Genomic DNA, 18,388 nt, shown 5'->3' with positions numbered 1-18,388 from the left:
AGATAGATTTCTGAAATATAGCAATGAGAGCGAAACATATAAGGGGCAAGGTGACATTTTTTACTTCTTTACTTCTAACAGATTGGAAATTTCAACTCTACTACTTCATAAAAGATTTACTTTTATGCGATATCAGACTAATTAGTTGAGCTGTAGGCAAAGGAAGAGGTGTCACTTGCTCTCTACACGGCGACCTTGACTATGCAGACGATATCTGTCTACTTACGCATAGATTTACTGACATGACCGCATAATTCAATGACTGGCAGAAGTGGCCTCAAAACCAATATTAATAAGACCCAAACCCTACGACTCAACGCAACGCATAACCAGCCGATCGAAGATGTTAACTCTCTCAGCTACCTGCGTACCATTATTACCACCGACGGTAGAACTGGAGCTGATATAAATCACAGATTTCAGAAAGTAAGACAGGCCTTTGGGCGACTACAACCAATTTAAAGGTCCTCCGTTTTGTCAACACGCAACAAAATAAAAATGATCAACTCCAATGTATTGTTTTTTTTTTGTCGGGACAGACTAGCAAGTATAGAACTCAGACACATTTAGATCCATTGTATTGCACACGTCTTCCTTTTAATTTTCTTTAAATCTACTCGACCTCCGAAGAAATCTGAGTAGTTATTGTGGGGCCAAGTATCCAAAGTGGTCGCTTCTTAACACATCAGTGCCAAAGACCTCAAGCCTGATGCGAGCGAAGGCGGGGCAGGCGCACAGAAAGTGGTCCGCCATCTCATCCTCCTCTCCACATGCTGGGCAGAGTGCATTGTCTAAGCTGACCACCTTTTCCATGTGCTTCGCCCATAGAAAGTGGCCCGTCATCAGTCCAACCCGCTGTCTGCAGTCTCTTCTGCTCATTGAAAGAAGGATTGACATGACAGGTAACATCAGTCTAGTCCATCTATAGCCTCTCTTAGCCTACCAAGCTTGCTTGTGGGTTAGAGTAACCCGTTTGCTAACCGTGGCTTTGGTGGCTGCAGAAGGGAGTAGCAGAACGGACTCCGGGCCAAGAAAGTTGCCCTCAGAGCTCATTCTGGCAAAAGAGTCAGAGATCTCGTTACCCACGATATCCACGTGTCCCGGGAGTCATGTTAGCAACAGTCTATTATGTCTACCGACATATTTCAGCTGGGATTTACTGCACTCGACTACCCTTGATGTCTTTGGGGGGTTGTCTAAGGCCATGAGCGCAGCTTGGCTGTCGCTGCAGACATATACAGATCTGCCTCTTCATCTGTTTTCCACAGCAAAGTTCATTGCTTTTTGAACAGTATACACTTCCGCTTGAAACCCTGCTGGATTCCACGTAGACCCCAGAGCCGGAGCCATGCTCAGTCCTGGAGTCATCCGGGAAAATGCGAAAACCATGTTTGCCTGGCTCATTTTGTGAGTGTGAACACAGTTGGGTCTCTCGCAGCACCACACTCGACCACACTTCAATGTGTAGTCAGTACTCCTGTACGGCTGAGAGTCGTGAAACATGACTGCCAGCGATAGAAAAAAAGGGGAAATTTTTATCAGCAAGTGCTTTTTTGGCCTGAAAACCAATAGGCGACGTAACAAAAATGGCCATCGAATGAAATCCGTAGGGCAGCTGTAGGCCAGAACACCCAGCACATACCTAGAGAAGGCAGACCAAGTTCGAAATCATATCCCAAAACAAGAGCTGGGGAGATAATATATAAAACCGCTAGCTTCAGATAAATAAAATTGGAATATTTTTATAACGACCCTATGTTCCTTCTACCCGAAATTATTCGTCTACCCTTAAAGGGTTACGTTATTCTACGTATTTTTAAGATAATATTCACCGTATCGGCGTCGTCTCTTTTATTTTAACGAATCAGTCAAATTAAACCCTACCCATCCAAGAGTAAGCTACCTGAGGATAAACTGTCTTTGTGAAATTGTTTAAAGTATGCCCTCAACTTATTTTTCTTCTAAGCTTCACAGTCCGTGGTGGACCATAACTTCATCAACAATCTTCCCCTAGTTCAATCTCTCTCACTTACGAACGTTCATCACTTCCAAGTCTGCTTCGACGTAATCAAGCCATTTCTTTCTTGGTTGGCATCTTTTTCTTCCTCCTATCAGACGTAAAGCAAATACTTTTTTTTGAATTCTTTCATTTGACTTTAATAAAACGTTTAACATTCGCAGTTTCTGAAAGTACTCGAGTATCAGCTGGTGGTAAAAGAGGAAGAGAATGCACGATGTACAGAATGTAGAGATATGACCAGCATCAGACCGTTAATCGGGTCCCAGTAATTTTGAAAGAATCAGCTGATTTGCTGACGTAACCGGGTATGTGAAGGTGGTGATATACGAAAAAATCAAAGCGGATACTGAACCACGACTGACTGGACGAATGTGTAAATACGCGTGAAATGAGCGGCCAAAACTATGCCGAATCCCCGATCACGTGGCGGCCAAAGTTACTCTCGTACCTACTTCGGATGGTCAAACCTGTGCGATTGAGAAACCTCATAAGAATGTATACGTCACTACCCGTGAACTCTTCGAAGTTTTCAAAAAGCTGTTTGTCAATTGTTAACATCCTCGTCTTTCATAAGGCAGGGCATTCACAGAGGAAGTTGATGTAATCTATCATCCTCGGGTAGAATCGATATTACTTTTTACAGAAGGATGGTGGATGATGATGGATCTTAATAAGCAGCATTCTACCGCTGTTTTCGTAAAACTATGGTATTCGCCTTGGTTCACGCGTTAGCAACCAAGCAACCATACATCTTTCGAAGAATTGTTCTCGATTATGTTTCGAGCTGTTGTCGGAACTCTGCCACAGAATAGCAGCAGTGTGTTCTTCATTAAATGTGGTTATTATAGGTCTAGTAAGGACATAACTCAGTCCAAAGTACCATTTGGTGAGTAGAGTTAACTTGAGTTTTGAAGTTCAAGTTTCACACTGTTACTGGTGAAATTACTGGATTTCAAGTAAATTAATCCTTTCTCCTTCTTGATTGGCGCGGTTACTGCTTACTCGAATTTGACCGAGCTTAGCAAAGTCATTGCCAGCCATTTCTTCCACGTGCTAACCGGCGCCAGTTGGAAACACCAAGTGGAGCCAAGTCTTTTTCCACCTGATCTTTCCAATGCGGAGGTGTTCCTCTTCCTCTGTTACCACCAGCTGGTACCGCATCGAACACTTTCAGAATCGGAGTTTGTGTCCATTCGACGACATGACCCAGCCAACGAAGCCGCTGGATCATTATTCGCTGCGCTATGTCTATGTCGTCGTAAGGTTTATACAGCTCATTGTTTCATCGCCTATGATACTCGCCGTCGTCAACGTGCAAATGTCCAAAAATCTTCCGCAGAATCTCTCGCTCAAACACTCCAAAGGACGCTACGCATGCAGCTACTTCCTACCACTTTTCTTCCGCATCCTGTATGTCGATTGCATTTGGAAGTCTACTTTCCGTCGTAAAGCGTGGGCAGTGAAAATTGACTTCTTCTGCTTTTTCTTCAACATTGGTGCACACAGCGCAGTAAGGGCTCAAAGGGCTAAAGTAAGTAAGGGCTAAAGACTCCATGTCCAGAAAGGAACTGTGTCACTTAATAGGTTCCAGCACCAAAACTTCCATTTAGCCATGGGCGTAAATCAGGAAGAAGGTTACAGGTCCATCGCTCTTTACTAGAGGTGTTCTATCGATCTTGCGACTTTGTTAGTGAAAAAATGCTTTCCTCTTATCTCAGCGTCTCTTTAGTTTTTTTTAGCATCGGTTGCCCATCTGTCGTAGACTCCATTCACCTCGCTAGCGGGGATATCCACTGGTCACATGCCAGCTATGACAAACGCATCAAGTGGTTGTTGATGTTGTAGCAGCTTACAACCTTCTACAGAATCTTTTTCTCAAACACTCCAAGAGTCACCTAAACGGATGTTGTCATCGTCCAAGCTTCTGCGTAATACCATAGCAAAAGAAGTTCCACACTACTTTAAAATAAAAACTGCCAATAGTGGCGCGGGTGCCGAGTCCCGACTGCGTTTAATACTTCGCTTCATCCTCACCTCATTTTCAGTAGCATCCTAGGGTTTTGCTAACAAGTATTTGCAGCGGCCGCCGTGGCCGAATGGATTGGTGCGTGACTACCATTCGGAATTCAGAGAGAACGTAGGTTCGAACCTCGGTGAAATACCAAAATTAAGAAAAACATTTTTCTAATAGCGGTCGCCCCTCGGCAGGCAATGGCAAACCTTCGAGTGTATTTCTGCTATGAAAAAGCTCCTCATATAAAAAATATCTGCCGTTCGGAGTCGGCTTGAAACTGTAGGTCCCTCCATTTGTGGGACAACATCAAGACGCACGCCAGGAGAAGAAGCTCGGCCAAACATCCAAAAAGTATGTACGCGCCAGTTATATATATATTTGTAGTGCCGAATAAGTCATCCTTAATATGCAAGCTTTCCCTTGCCCAGACGCAAAACATTTTATCCCCAACTTTCCACTAAGATTTATTGGCATAGGCCGAACAGAAGCACTTCCTCTATTTACGGAATGACTAATAAGTACAACACATCACTGTGGGTCGATTTTGGAATGACATTACATAAATTGTCTGTATCTTTGCGCGAAATCTTAACTGTAACGTAACTTCCTACAACTTTTGTAATGATTATTACAGCTAACGAAATCTTAAATAATGATACTTAATTTTTGTTTGATGAACTTCCGCTCTTATGTGACAATTTAAAAGCAATCAGTAAGTTATGGCCCCTAAAACCACACAGCAAAATAGCCAAGCAGCTCAGAGTAGCCTAATAGCGTCAGCTTTAGGGGTGCGAACGTCAACGACTACACGCCCCAAGCCATTTGATTACTCTTCTAATGCGTCACAGCTGCGACAACAGGTCCCCAAGCAGCAGCAGCAGCATCATTAGACATATCTATTTTAGGCGCAGAATAAGCTTCAAAGCATAAACATAAGCTGCAACGCTTTTCTTTAAGTCATTCCCACTGAGAGTTTCATTATCGATATTTCCCCGATGCGGCGTTCTGCTACGTCATGAGAATTACATGTAACAATGCCATAAAACCAATGGCAAACACAATCGAACACCTAGCGGTTTATAGGCCGTTTTTGTACATAATCCAGCAGAATAAAGAAGCTGGTAGTAAAGAAATCGAACAAATGCAGAGAGATTTCCAGTCGCGTCATAGCATATGAGTGTGTGTATGTAAATACAGTTGTGGCCACATCATTAGAAACGACGCAAAGTGGAGTATATTTGAAGATAGTAAATTTGGTTCCTCTGCACCGCCAGGCATCACAAGCTGATGGTGTGATGAACGCCACGACTTCACGGTTGGACAAAGTCAACTAGGCGAAAGTTGCTAGCGAATATTCGAATACTCCAGTCCTTTAGTATGCAGTCCCAGTTTGGGAAAATACGGCGAAAATGAACGCAAACAAAAGAAAGCTAATGCCTGTATTTAGGCTAAGCACCCTAAGGGTATGTTCCGGCTACAGAATCACATTGGATCCTACTCGGGTGCTACCGTATATGTCACCCCTGTAGATACCTGGGAGAGGAGGCATCTCTTCAACTATTTCGACAAGATCTAGGATAAAACTAACCTACAGGGTCGGACAGTGTTTAGAAATACGCTCAAAGACATGCATCGGGACCCCGACATACCAAACATATGTCCAGTTAGTCGGGCATGACAGGCAGCATCAGTTAAGTCTATTTGCAGCCTCCCTCAATCTGCCAAGCTCGCGTGTGGCTTGTAGTAACTCATTTGTTAACTGTGGCTTTGATAGCTGCAGAACGTGCTCCGGGCCACAAAAGTTGGCCTGGCTAAAGAGTCAGAAGTCTCTTTACCCACGATATCCACGTGTCCCGGAAACCATGTTAGCATCAGGCTATTATGTCTACTGACATAGCTCAGGCTGGATTTACAGCACTCGACTACTCTTGAAGAGGTTGGGGGCTGTCTAAGGTCATGAGCGCAGACACATATAGATCTGCCTCTCCACCCGTTTTCCACAACAAAGTTCTTCGCTTCTTCGACTGCATACACCTCCGCTTGAAACACAGATGCATGCATTCCAAGAGCAAAGAGCAGCTTTGTTCCGCTGGATTCCACGTAGACCCCAGAGCCGGAGCCGTGCTCGGTCCTGGAGTCATCCGTGAAAATGCGAAAACAGTGTTTGCCGGGCTCATTTTCTGAGTTTGACTACAATTAAGCACCACACTGAATCTCTTTTCAAGTTCGACTCTTGATGGCATAGAGTGAAGAGGCATGGAGAGAATCATTGGATCGATATCCATGCCTTCTCTGCTGTCCAATGTCGGACAGGGGCCGTACCAGTTCCCATTCTGTTTCACCCTCAGATGGCCTTCAAGGCTTCTCCTTGGATGAAAACGTCAAGTGGTGGTCGACCAACCAAAGCATCTAATGCCGAGCCTGAAGTAGTCAGAAACGCTCCGATGCAACCGATGGCCACAGTACGTTGTAGTCTTGATAAGGTCCTCCTGACTCCCACGAGAGAGAGTCTGCTCATATAGACCACTGATGCATAGGTGATAATAGGTGTTATTATAGCTGTGTAGAACCATAGGATCTTGCTCAGAGAGAGACCCCACGTTTTCCGAAATACACCCTTGCACCGCCAGAAAGCTGTCAGTGTTTTGGATGCCTTTGTTTCAACGTATGGCTTCCAGAGGAGCTTACTACCGAGGATTACTCCAAGATAGTTGATTTCTTTGGGTAGCTGGATTGTAACTCCTCTTAGCTTAGGCAGAACGAGTCCATCAGCGTTGGACTGAGCCACTGAGTGGCTCTCTACTGTATCAATTTCCCCAGAACTCTCGTCATTACCCTATAAGTTTACTTCGTATAGACCTTCGAAAGAAAGCTCTTCTAATAAAAAGCTTTCATTGTTCTCAAAGGCATCTAAGGAATTGTTAGCCAGGCCATATTCGTCCTATTCAACTCCTCAGTTAGAAATGTCAGAAACGATGAAAGTAATTAAAAGTTGTTCAATTTCATAGTCTTCTAATTTTCTTGGCATTTTTTTTTAAATAATGCCGCGGAAGAATTTTATTTGCACTTTCACCGAAAATTGCTCGGAGCTCAAATAAGTGCTCGCTGTTTTTTTGATGAAAATACAACTTTATTCTGAAAAAATGGCTACAAGTGAATCATTGAAAGTATTGCCCATCGCTGGCTATTATATTACTTTTCCCCATCTTTCTGGTAGATTGCGGCAAAACTGTTCGTCTTTTGAGCCTATCCACGGATCAAGCCATTTTTTGATGTCTTCATATGAATGGAACTGCTGGATGGCGCAATATCTGGAGAATATGGTAGGTGGGGTAGGATTTCCCAATTCAGTGTTTCCAGGTAGATTTCAATGGGTTAGGCAACGTGAGGCCGAGTGTTGTCATGCTGTAGAATCTCTTTTTCATGCCTCTCCGCGTATTGCGGCCGCTTCTCGCGCAGTGCTCTGCTCAGTCGATACCGATCCCCAGTGATGGTTTTAACAGTTCATAATAAATAACACCAACTTGGTCCCACTAAATATATAGCATAACCTTCACAGCGTGAATATTCGGTCGAAGCGACGACGTAAAAGCATCACCGGGCAGTCTCCATGACTTTCTTTTCTTTGGATTTGGATTGCTGTAATGAATCCATTTTTCATCACCCGTCACGATGCGGTGGAGAAAACCCTTCCTTTTTTGTCGCTAGAGCAGTTGTTCACAGGCGAAAAAACGACGTTCCACATCCCTTGATTTTAACTCATAAGGAACCCAGGGCCCCTGTTTCTGAACTCAGAATCATTCCCAAAGCATGAAATTGCTTGGAAATGGATTGGCGGGTAACTCCTAATACTGAAGGAAGCGCTTCTTGCGTTTGACACGGAACCTCATTGAGCAATGACTCCAATTTAGCGTCTTCGAAGGTTTTTGGTCTTCCTTCATGCGGACGTTCGTCAACATTAAAATCACCGTCTTTGAAGCGACGGAACCAATTTCGGCACGTTGTTCCACTTAAAGCAGCATCTCTATAAACTTTTTGTAGCTCTCGATGCGCTTCAGCCGCCGGTTTTTTTTTTTTTTAATGAAAGAGGAAAATCAACACTTCCCGCAAATGACGATTATTCGGCACAAAATCAGACATTTTCACAAAACCAAAAGTATGGGATACCAAAACAAAATCTCTAATGTGTCGAAGCAGTTTGTTTACCATATGTCTAAGCTTGATTTATGACGTTTAGGTTATGTTAAAATCGACTAGCACATACTGCTGGCGGCATCTATTGCCAAACAGCGATAACTTAGTTGCGCACCTAATAAAAAAAAAAAATTGGCTCTCCTGTAAATTACCTGTAAATTACACATTTTGCTCAGTTAAAAGAAAAACTTAAATATTTAAGTTTCAGATATTTCCTAAGAAAAAATCATCATCAATGGAAAACTAAGTCGTTTTCCTGTTACTTTTCTACTTTTAGACTCCATTGTGATAGTTTTAGCAAACTAAACGGTGACTAAATCTTCGCTACTAAAAACTATTATATCTCTCAAACAAAGCCTACTGACAAACACAAAAAATCCACTTCCCAATCTGCTCTCATTGGTGCGGAAATCCAAGCATTTTTTCTTCACAGGAAAGTTGGCTCCAACAATACGACCGTTAATATATGAATAAGACTTACATGTACATTTGTGTCATCATATGTGTGCTTGCGTATGTGTGATTGTGTGAGTAACACAGCGTAGGCTCCTAAACACAATTCAATAATGTCAAAAATAAAGCAATAGCCTTCACATCTTTGACATTTAGAAGCATTAATGAGGCCATTGCTGTGTTGCTGAAGTTTTCGTTAGGGCAGCTGCTGCTATTGATGTCGTTGTTTTTGTTTTTATTTTTTGCTGCTGGTTTATGTTTTGTTGTATCAGCAACTCCCACCATGACTTGACACGCATAACACACATCGTTTTTGTAACATTTCTTCTACCCATTCGTATTTTTCTTTACTGCGAATTTAATTTTTTCGCCTTTCCTTTATGTGCTATTCTCTGTCGTTTTTGCATCCAAATGTGCTGCGGCTGCCATTTAAAATTCAATATGCCTTAATTCCATGATTAACGAGGGCCAGACTTAATCGGCGTTTTTGTATAGTGATTGCTTTGTCTTTGTTCTAATCCTTCTGGGGTTATGGCTGGTTTGATTTATTAATTTGATAGTTTTAATAGTTTGGGGAATATGCGGGAAAGGAAGTTTTGGGAATGTATACACATTGTTGTTGTACTTATACTTTGTAATACGCAGTAGCAATTTAACGTAGATTCATTTGTGTAAATGTAGCAAACTTTCATTTGGAGGAAATCTCCTGATCATATTATTTTATTCCTGTCCCAACTTCCATGCAATAAACACCATTTAGTCTCATCAAACTCTTGTTATACAAGGTGCAGCCCATAATAAACAAGACTGAGCTAAAATAGAAACGACAGGAGCTTTGTTCTGATAACTAACTGAGTTTATTTATTCAAAATATTCCTCTCGGGCCTCGATACACTGTTTTGCGCGATCTAAAAGCTTTTCGAAAGAGTCTTTCACATCATTGACCGGAATACGAAATGTCCATCAGGATGTCGGTACGAGCCTTTTGGATGACCTCTACGGACGCAAAACGTTTTCCCTTCATGGGCAAATGCAATTTTCTGATTGGGTAGAAGTCACAGGGAGCCATATCAGGCGAATACGATGAGTGATTGATGGTTAAAATGCGATTTCTAGTCAAAAAATCAGTCACAAGAGTGGATCGATGAGATGCTGCCTTGTCATGCAATAAGCGCCAGCTTCCTCCTTCCCGGTATTCAAAGCGAATTCGACGATTGCGATGCAACAAACGCTTCAAAATGCCAAGATAGAAAATTGCTTTGGCGGTTTGGCCCATTGGCACGAACTCCTTGTGGATAGTTCCTGTGGAATCGTAAAACCAAATGAGCATCGACTTGATTTTTGACTTCTCCAAACGCTATATTTTGGGTGGTGGCTCGTCTGGAGCCTTCCATGGGGCACTTTGACGCTTAGTTTCAGGTTCATGTTGGAAACACCACGTTTCATCACCAGTTCGAATGTTGTAAAGGAAGTTCTCGTCTTTCTCGCCCTTTCTCCCCTCTTTAATGAGGTCTTTCGAATGTTGAATTCTGAACAATTTTTGGCCCTCAGTTATCTTGAGCGGAATGAAACGTGCACAGATCTTTCGTAAGCCCAAATGACCAGTTAAAATGCGATAAATTGCTGTTTTGGAATTTCAACTATGATTCGGTTCATTTTTGATAAATTTACGAACAATTTCGGTGGAGTTTTTGGTGATTACTAATTTTGGGCGACCCTGATGTTCATTATGCCCTCACGTCCTCTTGTCCTGAAACGTGTAAGCCACTCATGAACTCTGTCACGAGATAGACAATCATCGCCATAAACTTTTATCATCAATTCAAATGTTTCGCTAAAGGTTTTACCGATTTTAAAGCAAAATTTGATATCAGCTCTTTGTTCATAACTCATTTTTGTACCGATGACACAAACATACTCACACTTTAGACGCAATAACTTCGCTTCCACTGAACCGAATGTCACCAAGCTTTTACTGGAAGTCAGCTAGGGATGTAACTTCCAACGCACTAACTCATTAAAAAGATGGCGCCATGGAAAACATTTTTATGGCGTCAGTCTTGTTTATTTTGCACTTCACCTTGTATATTAATGGCTCTTCTGCACCTAGATTATTATAATAGATTAGGGGCCGATGCCTGTTTAAAAAGAATTTAAGCCTTTGAATTACCTTTTAGACACAAAAAAGTTTTTAAGATGAGCAGCGGCGGCATTTATTCCTTTGAAAAACTGGATGACTCCAATTAAATACTCATCGTCGATGAAACAAAGGCGGATTAATTCATTCCAAGTTAGGGCCAATCGTATGCGGCAAAGTTATGAAGTCCAAGGAGGAGTTTTGAGCGTTCGATTCGAAGGACCTGCATTATGTTGAATATGAAAGCATCACAGTTGAATCACGTTAAGCATTGCAAAACTTTATTGGAGGCTTGGAATAAGCTGAAAGTAGTTTTTCAACCTGCACAAAGCCCAGCGTGAAAAAGTATGCTCTTTACGATACTTCCTTATCTTCGTCCGTCGGACGACGGGAGAGTAAAAGAGCACATCAGCGAGCTTTATGCAGTACAGGAGAAACTTACTCAAATAGGCTTATGAGTCACAGAAGAAATTTTAACAATTGTTTCACTTTCAAGTTTGCCAAATTCGTCCGTAATTTGGTTGTGCCGACAGAAAGGCGTGACACATTGCCTTTGTCGCCGCTCAAGTTGCTAGAAGAATATGAAGAGAGTTGCGAGCACTGACAAGCATTGGTTCGTACAATCAGGTGTTCGTAGCAGCAACAAAGAAAAGAAAATGCATAGCCAAGATAGTAATAACAAATGCGTTATTATTAAGTGGTTCAACCCTTAATTGCATTGATGTAATTCGTTTAGGTCCCTCCATTTGTGGAACAACATCAAGACGCACACCACAAATAGGAGGAGGAGCTCGGCCAAACACCCCCCAAAAAAAGGGTGTACACGCCACTTACATACAAATAATCCGCTTAGGATTCAAATTCCAACCACTCCTTCTTTTGTCCAGTGTTTCAGTGTTTCTATGGGGTCGGAGCACTGTGAGTCCTCACAAAAAAAAAATTTGCTTGTCAATCAATTATATTCACATTTCGCTACTTTATAGCAAATATGCATAAATTTATGCTCTACTCCAATTGCATTTATGATTTATTTAATGAGTAATTTGTCCTCAATTAATTTATTTATAAATCTGCTGGCTAGAGCTAAATAAATAAATATGCAATTAGGCGTAACTAAATTTGAAATTAAATTCCACTAAATACAAACTAAAGTGCCCCTAGGAATGACAAACACATCTAGTAATTATGGAAGTTGTTGTTGTAATCAACACTTGCAAAATTAGTTCCGGTGAAGGCTAAGTAAATAGAATTTCAATTTGAAAATTGCTCAGGCAGTCACTGTTTGGCTTTGTATGGGAATGTATGTATGTGTGTGTGTGTGTGTAGTGTGAGTGTATAGAGGGACTCAGTCGAGCAGCTATGCGTTAATTGATTTTAACGGTAGGCGCAGCAGGCCCATGAGATACCTTATTAGCTGGAGTTCTCTTGTTTTTTACGGTTATTGAATGAGTTTCAAAATATTTTGTAAATAAACGTTAAATTTTAGAATGATCTCCCACCAAAAGAACCAAACAAGACAAACACCAAGTTGCTTAAAACTCGAACAGTTTTTGGAAAACTCGACAGCCAAGTTGCATGCGGCATTTTGAGTCTTACAGAGTCCGGCGCTTGATGTGTAACCAATTAAAAAGGCCATCAATTTAGTTTGGTAAATTACTTTTATTCAATTCAAAGTAAAAAAATGTGTGAAAATAAGACAAAATTAAGAATCAATTTACTTTTGCTCGATATGACCACCTTTTGCCTTGACTATGGCCTTGAGACGGTCCAGAAACGAGTCGCAAGCTGTCCGAATGTGACTTGTGGGTATTTTGGCCCACTCGCGGGCAATCGATTTTTTCAGCACCTCGAGACTGGTGAATCTTTTAGTTCGGACCTGCCTCTCTCAAACGGCCCAAGCAGAATAATCCATCGGATTCGCGTCCTGTGAATTTGAGAGCCATTGTGTGGGCGTTATGAAGTTCGGAACGTTGTTTTTAGCCATTCGTGGTTCACTCGAGCTTTTTGGGACGGTGCCCAGTCCAGTTGAAATATCCATGGTCTGCCACCGAGATGTTTGTCCGCCCACGGCTTCAAAGCAACCTCCAGAATACTTTCTCCAAAAAAAATTTCGCATTTACCTTGAGGCCAGGCTCGATGAAAACGATTGGATAGCGCCACCGGTTACAGCGCCATTACCTGTGGCGGGTACTGTCTCCTGGTGGCCAATCGATGATTCAAATTCTCGCATGATCGGGAGTTCACGAATTGCTCAATTTGAAAAGTTTTCTCGTCAGAAAAGAAAATGTTCGGAATTGACCGCTTTCGGCCAAGCGAAGCAACTTCTTCGCTCTCTCCAGTCTGACTTGTTGTTGCTTTGGCGTGAGATCATGCGCCTTTTGCATTTTCTAAGGCTCGACTTCGAAATCATTTTTCAGTATGCGCCGGATGCTAAGGTCAGATATTTTCTGTTGATTGACACTTCGTCAAGGATTTCGCTCAAGTCGCTTCTTCACTTTTTGAACCATTTCACGTGACGTTGCAGTCTTTTGATGACCTCATCCACGACGTTTCGCGATGCTACCAGTATCATTGAAACGAAAACTGGTCCAGTAAACAAAAACTTTATTTACTTTTAGGTGCTCGAGCTCACGAACAACCGCTGGGTGTGATTTTCCAGCCAAATCTAATGCGTTTGAAATCCATTACTGATTTTCTTTGTTCGCGTTTACTCTCGTCAAAATGCTTCCCCGCACTTGTAAATAATACTCCGAACTGTCATTTAGTCAACTGACAGACAGCTGATGTCCGTAGATTAGCTGCGCGAGAGGTCTGAAGTTGGTTACACTTCGAGTGGCGGACTCTGTATTTCTGTCATGAAAAAAATCCTCAATTTGCGGTTCGAAAGCGGTATGAAGCTGTAGGCCCGTTCGTGGAAGGCCGCACGCCACAAATAGAAGGACGTGCTCGGCCAAATACGCCAAAAAGATTGTATACACTAAATTCAGACATTGTGGCCTATATGCAAATCCTCTTCGGTCCGACGAAAGCGGCCTTAAAAGCAAGAAAAAAATGGTGGGTGCTGATTATTCTCTCTCGGGCCCGCTTCAAGACTTGTTGCAAAATGTAAATGACTGTACAAAGGAAGATGTACCAGGTCTGAAGTTACATGGACACGGGCCAATGAGTTGGTTAATGGTGAGTATAAAACTTTCACACACGACGCATGGAAACTTAGATGGACGGAAACTATTACGAGTATTATAAAGACAGATTTCGTGGCTGATACTTTTTAGTAAGGCCTTCAATCCTCTCCACATTAATGCATTTGTAAGGCGATTATCTGCATAGAAGATGATGAACTAAACAACAGTACTTCAGCTGACGTAGCTCTGGATTTTTTTGTGTATTTCATTATAGTCGGGTATCTTCTGAAGCGCTCAGAAGGGTAAGCAATGGAAGTCATTCGAAGGTCGAAGCGGAGTTCACCAGGGATGTATTCTACCGCCCGTGCTATTTCTCTCTTAGTAATAGAAGACGTCCTCGAAGGAGCCTTAAGCCCTCTTCACAACTGCGGCCTTAAATGGACGATAAATAGCAGGCTACATCACATCGATTATGCTGACGATGTATACCTCTTGGCTCATCGCCTAACCGAACTTATGGATATGGGTTCAGTCTGCCGGCCTTAAAATCATGATTTGAAGTTTAGGCTCATCAAGTCGAATGTGCTGCCGGTACTGCCGTACAGTAGTTCCACATGGAAAATCATCACCGCTATAAGCAGTCGCTTACAAGATTTTATCAACCGCTGTCTATGGATTATATTCCGATTTTTCTGGCCAAAAATAATGCCAAACAAGGAATTGTTCGAAAAAAAACACTAGAAATTTGAATTAGGAGACAGAAATGGAAGTGCTTTATGCAAGGAAGACGCTAACATAGCGAAAAAGACAATAAAATGAGACCCACTCACAGCGAGTGGATGAGCGCCTGGTAGGCCAAGGGAAGCCTAGAAAATAACTGTGTATCGCGAGTCGGCTCAACTCAGGTTAAGCTGAAAACAGGTGAAGGCGTTATCCAGTAAACGGAAACATTGGTGATAAAGATGATAGTCGTGCAACAGCATTCGTTGAAATTCTGAACCCATTGGTATAACTCTTACAGGGTTAAACTATCCTATTTCAAAGTTATGAAATTGAAATATTCCCAGCGCTTTTTTCAACACTGAAATTTCGAAAAATTTTCATTCACTTTGAACTCAATAAATTTTATTTTCACATTCTTTCATTTCCACAACCCTTAGGCTGAGACCGCAAGCACACCTGTCGGCCTAGGCAGTACCGCTAGCAATGCCATACCTGCCAATTAAATTCTTTGCATTCATGAGAGAGAGAGCTCTCATGTGCCAATTTTATTGACTGTGTGTGTGTGTATGTGCACGTGAGTGTTCGCTTAACTATTCAACTGAAATGAAATCTGTGAGTGCATTTGTGTATGTGTGTGTGTTTGTGTGTTCACAATCTGTGTGGGAATTTGAGCAAAATCAACGATGATTAAATACCAACACGCAATCAACGCATACCGAAGTAGTCAAAAGAACGAAATGGAATTTGTGTAGAAAAATCTTCTATAAACGACAGCCAATTTTCTGAGGCAAATAAAGAGATGGAAAGATGCCTAAGTTTGTCAATTGTCTATTGTTTGTGTATTTCTTTAAACGGTATATTAATGGTTAGGGAGTTGTTGAGGTTAGAGAGTGTAAAGAGGTGGCATACTCAGAAGGCTCCTCTAGAGCTAAATAATATTTTAATTATATTATTTTAATTATTATTTAAAAAAAAAATACATTTAAAAAAAATTTTAATTTTTTTGTATTATAATTTTTCGAAAATATGCAACCTTCAAATGTGTAAATTTTGTGGTTGTCATTCTCGAAACTAAATTTTCGATGTGGGTGACTTTTCTAATTCAAACACCATTCGTTGGATTTGCATCTTTGAAATACTCTCTGTTGGAAGTAACAGGTGGCGCTAAAGTAATCCTCCTATCAGAAAATGCTATAAATTTTGCGCCCTAATGGCCCCTAATGTCAGTTCTGTTTTGACATTCGTGTAGTAAACACATGCGAAATACACGTTAATAAACAATGTTACGCTACACTGCTCCAGAGCGCGGAATATTGCTGACTATTTATTTGACCAATAATCGGTCGGTGACTTTGGCACAACGTGAATTTCGTCGCAGATTTTCTCGCCGTCCAACGCCTACTGGTGAAACACTGCGACGTTTAGCCGCTCGCCTCGAAGAGACTGGCACAACACGAGATGCTGCTAGGCGTGGCAGACCCCGGAGTAGCCGTTCTGCAGAGAATATTGCTGCTGTAGCCGAGGATGTCATGGAAGCGCCGTCGACATCGACCAGACGACGTGCCACGCAAATGGGTATCAGTCGACGGTCTTTACAGCGAATTTTGGCACAAGATTTGAAGATGTTTCCGTACAAAGTCCAGACGGTGCATCAGCTGTTAGCTGCTGACCGCCACTCGCGTCTAACATACGCTCAAGCCATCCTTAATCACCACCAAGAGGAAGATGATTTTTCATCAAAAATAATCATGAGTGATGAGGCCCATTTCCATCTTAGCGGGTACGTAAATAATCAAAATTTACGCTTCTGGGGCACTGAAAATCCGCGTGTAACCCACGAAGAGCCATTCCACCCGCTCAAAGACCCTGTATGGTGTGCTGTTTTCGCTGGAGGAGTCATCGGACCTTTTTTCTTCGAAGACGTCGCGGGCCAAACGGTTACTGTGAATGGTGAGCGCTACAAAGCAATGATCAACGAGTTCTTTTTGCCGCAACTTGATGAATTGGGATTGGAAAACATGTGGTTCCAACAGGACGGTGCAACGGCACACACTGCACGTGCCACAACCGATATGCTGAAGGATGCATTTCCCGGGCGCCTAATCTCCCGTTTTGGCGATTTGCACTGACCAGCAAGATCGCCTGATTTGACCGCTTCAGGCTTCTGTTTGTGGGGCTTTTTGAAGCCGCGGGTTTATGTCAACAAGACTCAGACTCTTGCAGCTCTTAAAGACAATATCCGTCAAGAATGTGAGGACCTATCGCCGGAAGTTTTGGCCAAAGTGATGGAAAATGTCATAAAAAGGGTTCAAATGGCAATCAACTGTGGCGACGGCCATTTACATGACATCATATTCTCGACTTGATGTAAAACAATTAAAGGACCAAATAAAAATAATCCACAAGAAGGATCAAAGTTTTTCATTTTTTTTTTAAATTACAGACAAAAAACATCGCAAGGCTACTTTTGCGCCACCTGTTATATAAAATTGCATAAGTTTTTTTAAGTACTAGAATCGAAAGATTTATTTTCTTATTATTATTTTTTTAACTACGATTATTCAAATAAAAGCTTGTGTTTTTTTCATTGAAAATTTAGTACGAGCATAGAGTTGCTGCAGGCGGCCATGTTGCAGGCACTAGACCTACCTACCTAACCACCTCTTTTAATTTCTCTCTTCACAAAATGATACCATACAACATTTTTGTCTTTGCTTATAATTGTTTTTTTTTTTTTTTGTATTTCTTAAGGGTTTTTGTGATATTTTTTTTTTAAATTGAGCTAGGCTATTATTTTTGGGCCATCCTAATAATCAATTCTACAGTAACGAGTTCGTGTCCAGAAATCGGCCAAGAAGGTGTTAGCATCAGTTTCTTGGGATGCGAAAAGAATTTTGTTTGTGGATTAGGTGCAAAGTAGTACAACAATAAATTCTGAATATTAATGTAACCTCTTAGACCAGTTGAATGAATTTATGAATGAAATTCATGAAAAAATACCCAGTTTGCAAGAGAAAAAAATTCTTTTTCATCAGGACAATGCAACTACAATGGCTAAAATCCTCGAATTAATGTTCGAATTGTTGAAGCATCTTCAATATTCACCAGATTTGGCCCCTAGTGGCTTCCACCTGTTTCCAAGCCTAAAAAAATCCACGCGGGGTAAGCGTTTTTCATCAATTGATGAGGTCATAACAGCTGCGGAAGCGTATTTGCTAAGGTATTTCGCAGATTCTCATTTCAAGGACGGAGTTATTAAATTGGAATTTCATAAGAATAAGTGAGAGGAGGTTCAAAGAGACTACACTGAATAATGAAGTGTATTTCAAACCATTCAATTGTGTATTTTTTTTCTCGAACGGAAAAATTTATTAAACAACTTAATAATTATAAACGCACCACTATTTTTTTTTATGAAAAATAAAGTTCAAATTACATCAAAATCTGTATAACGCAAATTTTGTACAAAATTTTTCAAAATCTCTTAAAACTTTCATATTTTTAATCATAATTTTTAGAATTTGGAGTTTTCAGAATTTTTTAAAATCTCTCAAAACTTTCATATTTTTAATCACAATTTTTAGAACTTGGAATTTTCAGAATTTATCTGGGTATGCAGTTTTATAGCTGATTAAATTTTGGTATAACAAAGCGCCAGTTTCAAGTGACTACAAAATAGCGTTGATTTTTCACAATTTATTTTCGCGCATGCCTTTTCTTCC

The sequence above is a fragment of the Anastrepha ludens genome, chromosome 3, assembly GCF_028408465.1.
Source record: "Anastrepha ludens isolate Willacy chromosome 3, idAnaLude1.1, whole genome shotgun sequence".
Lineage (NCBI taxonomy): Eukaryota > Metazoa > Arthropoda > Insecta > Diptera > Tephritidae > Anastrepha > Anastrepha ludens.
This window is presented reverse-complemented; position numbering follows the sequence as displayed.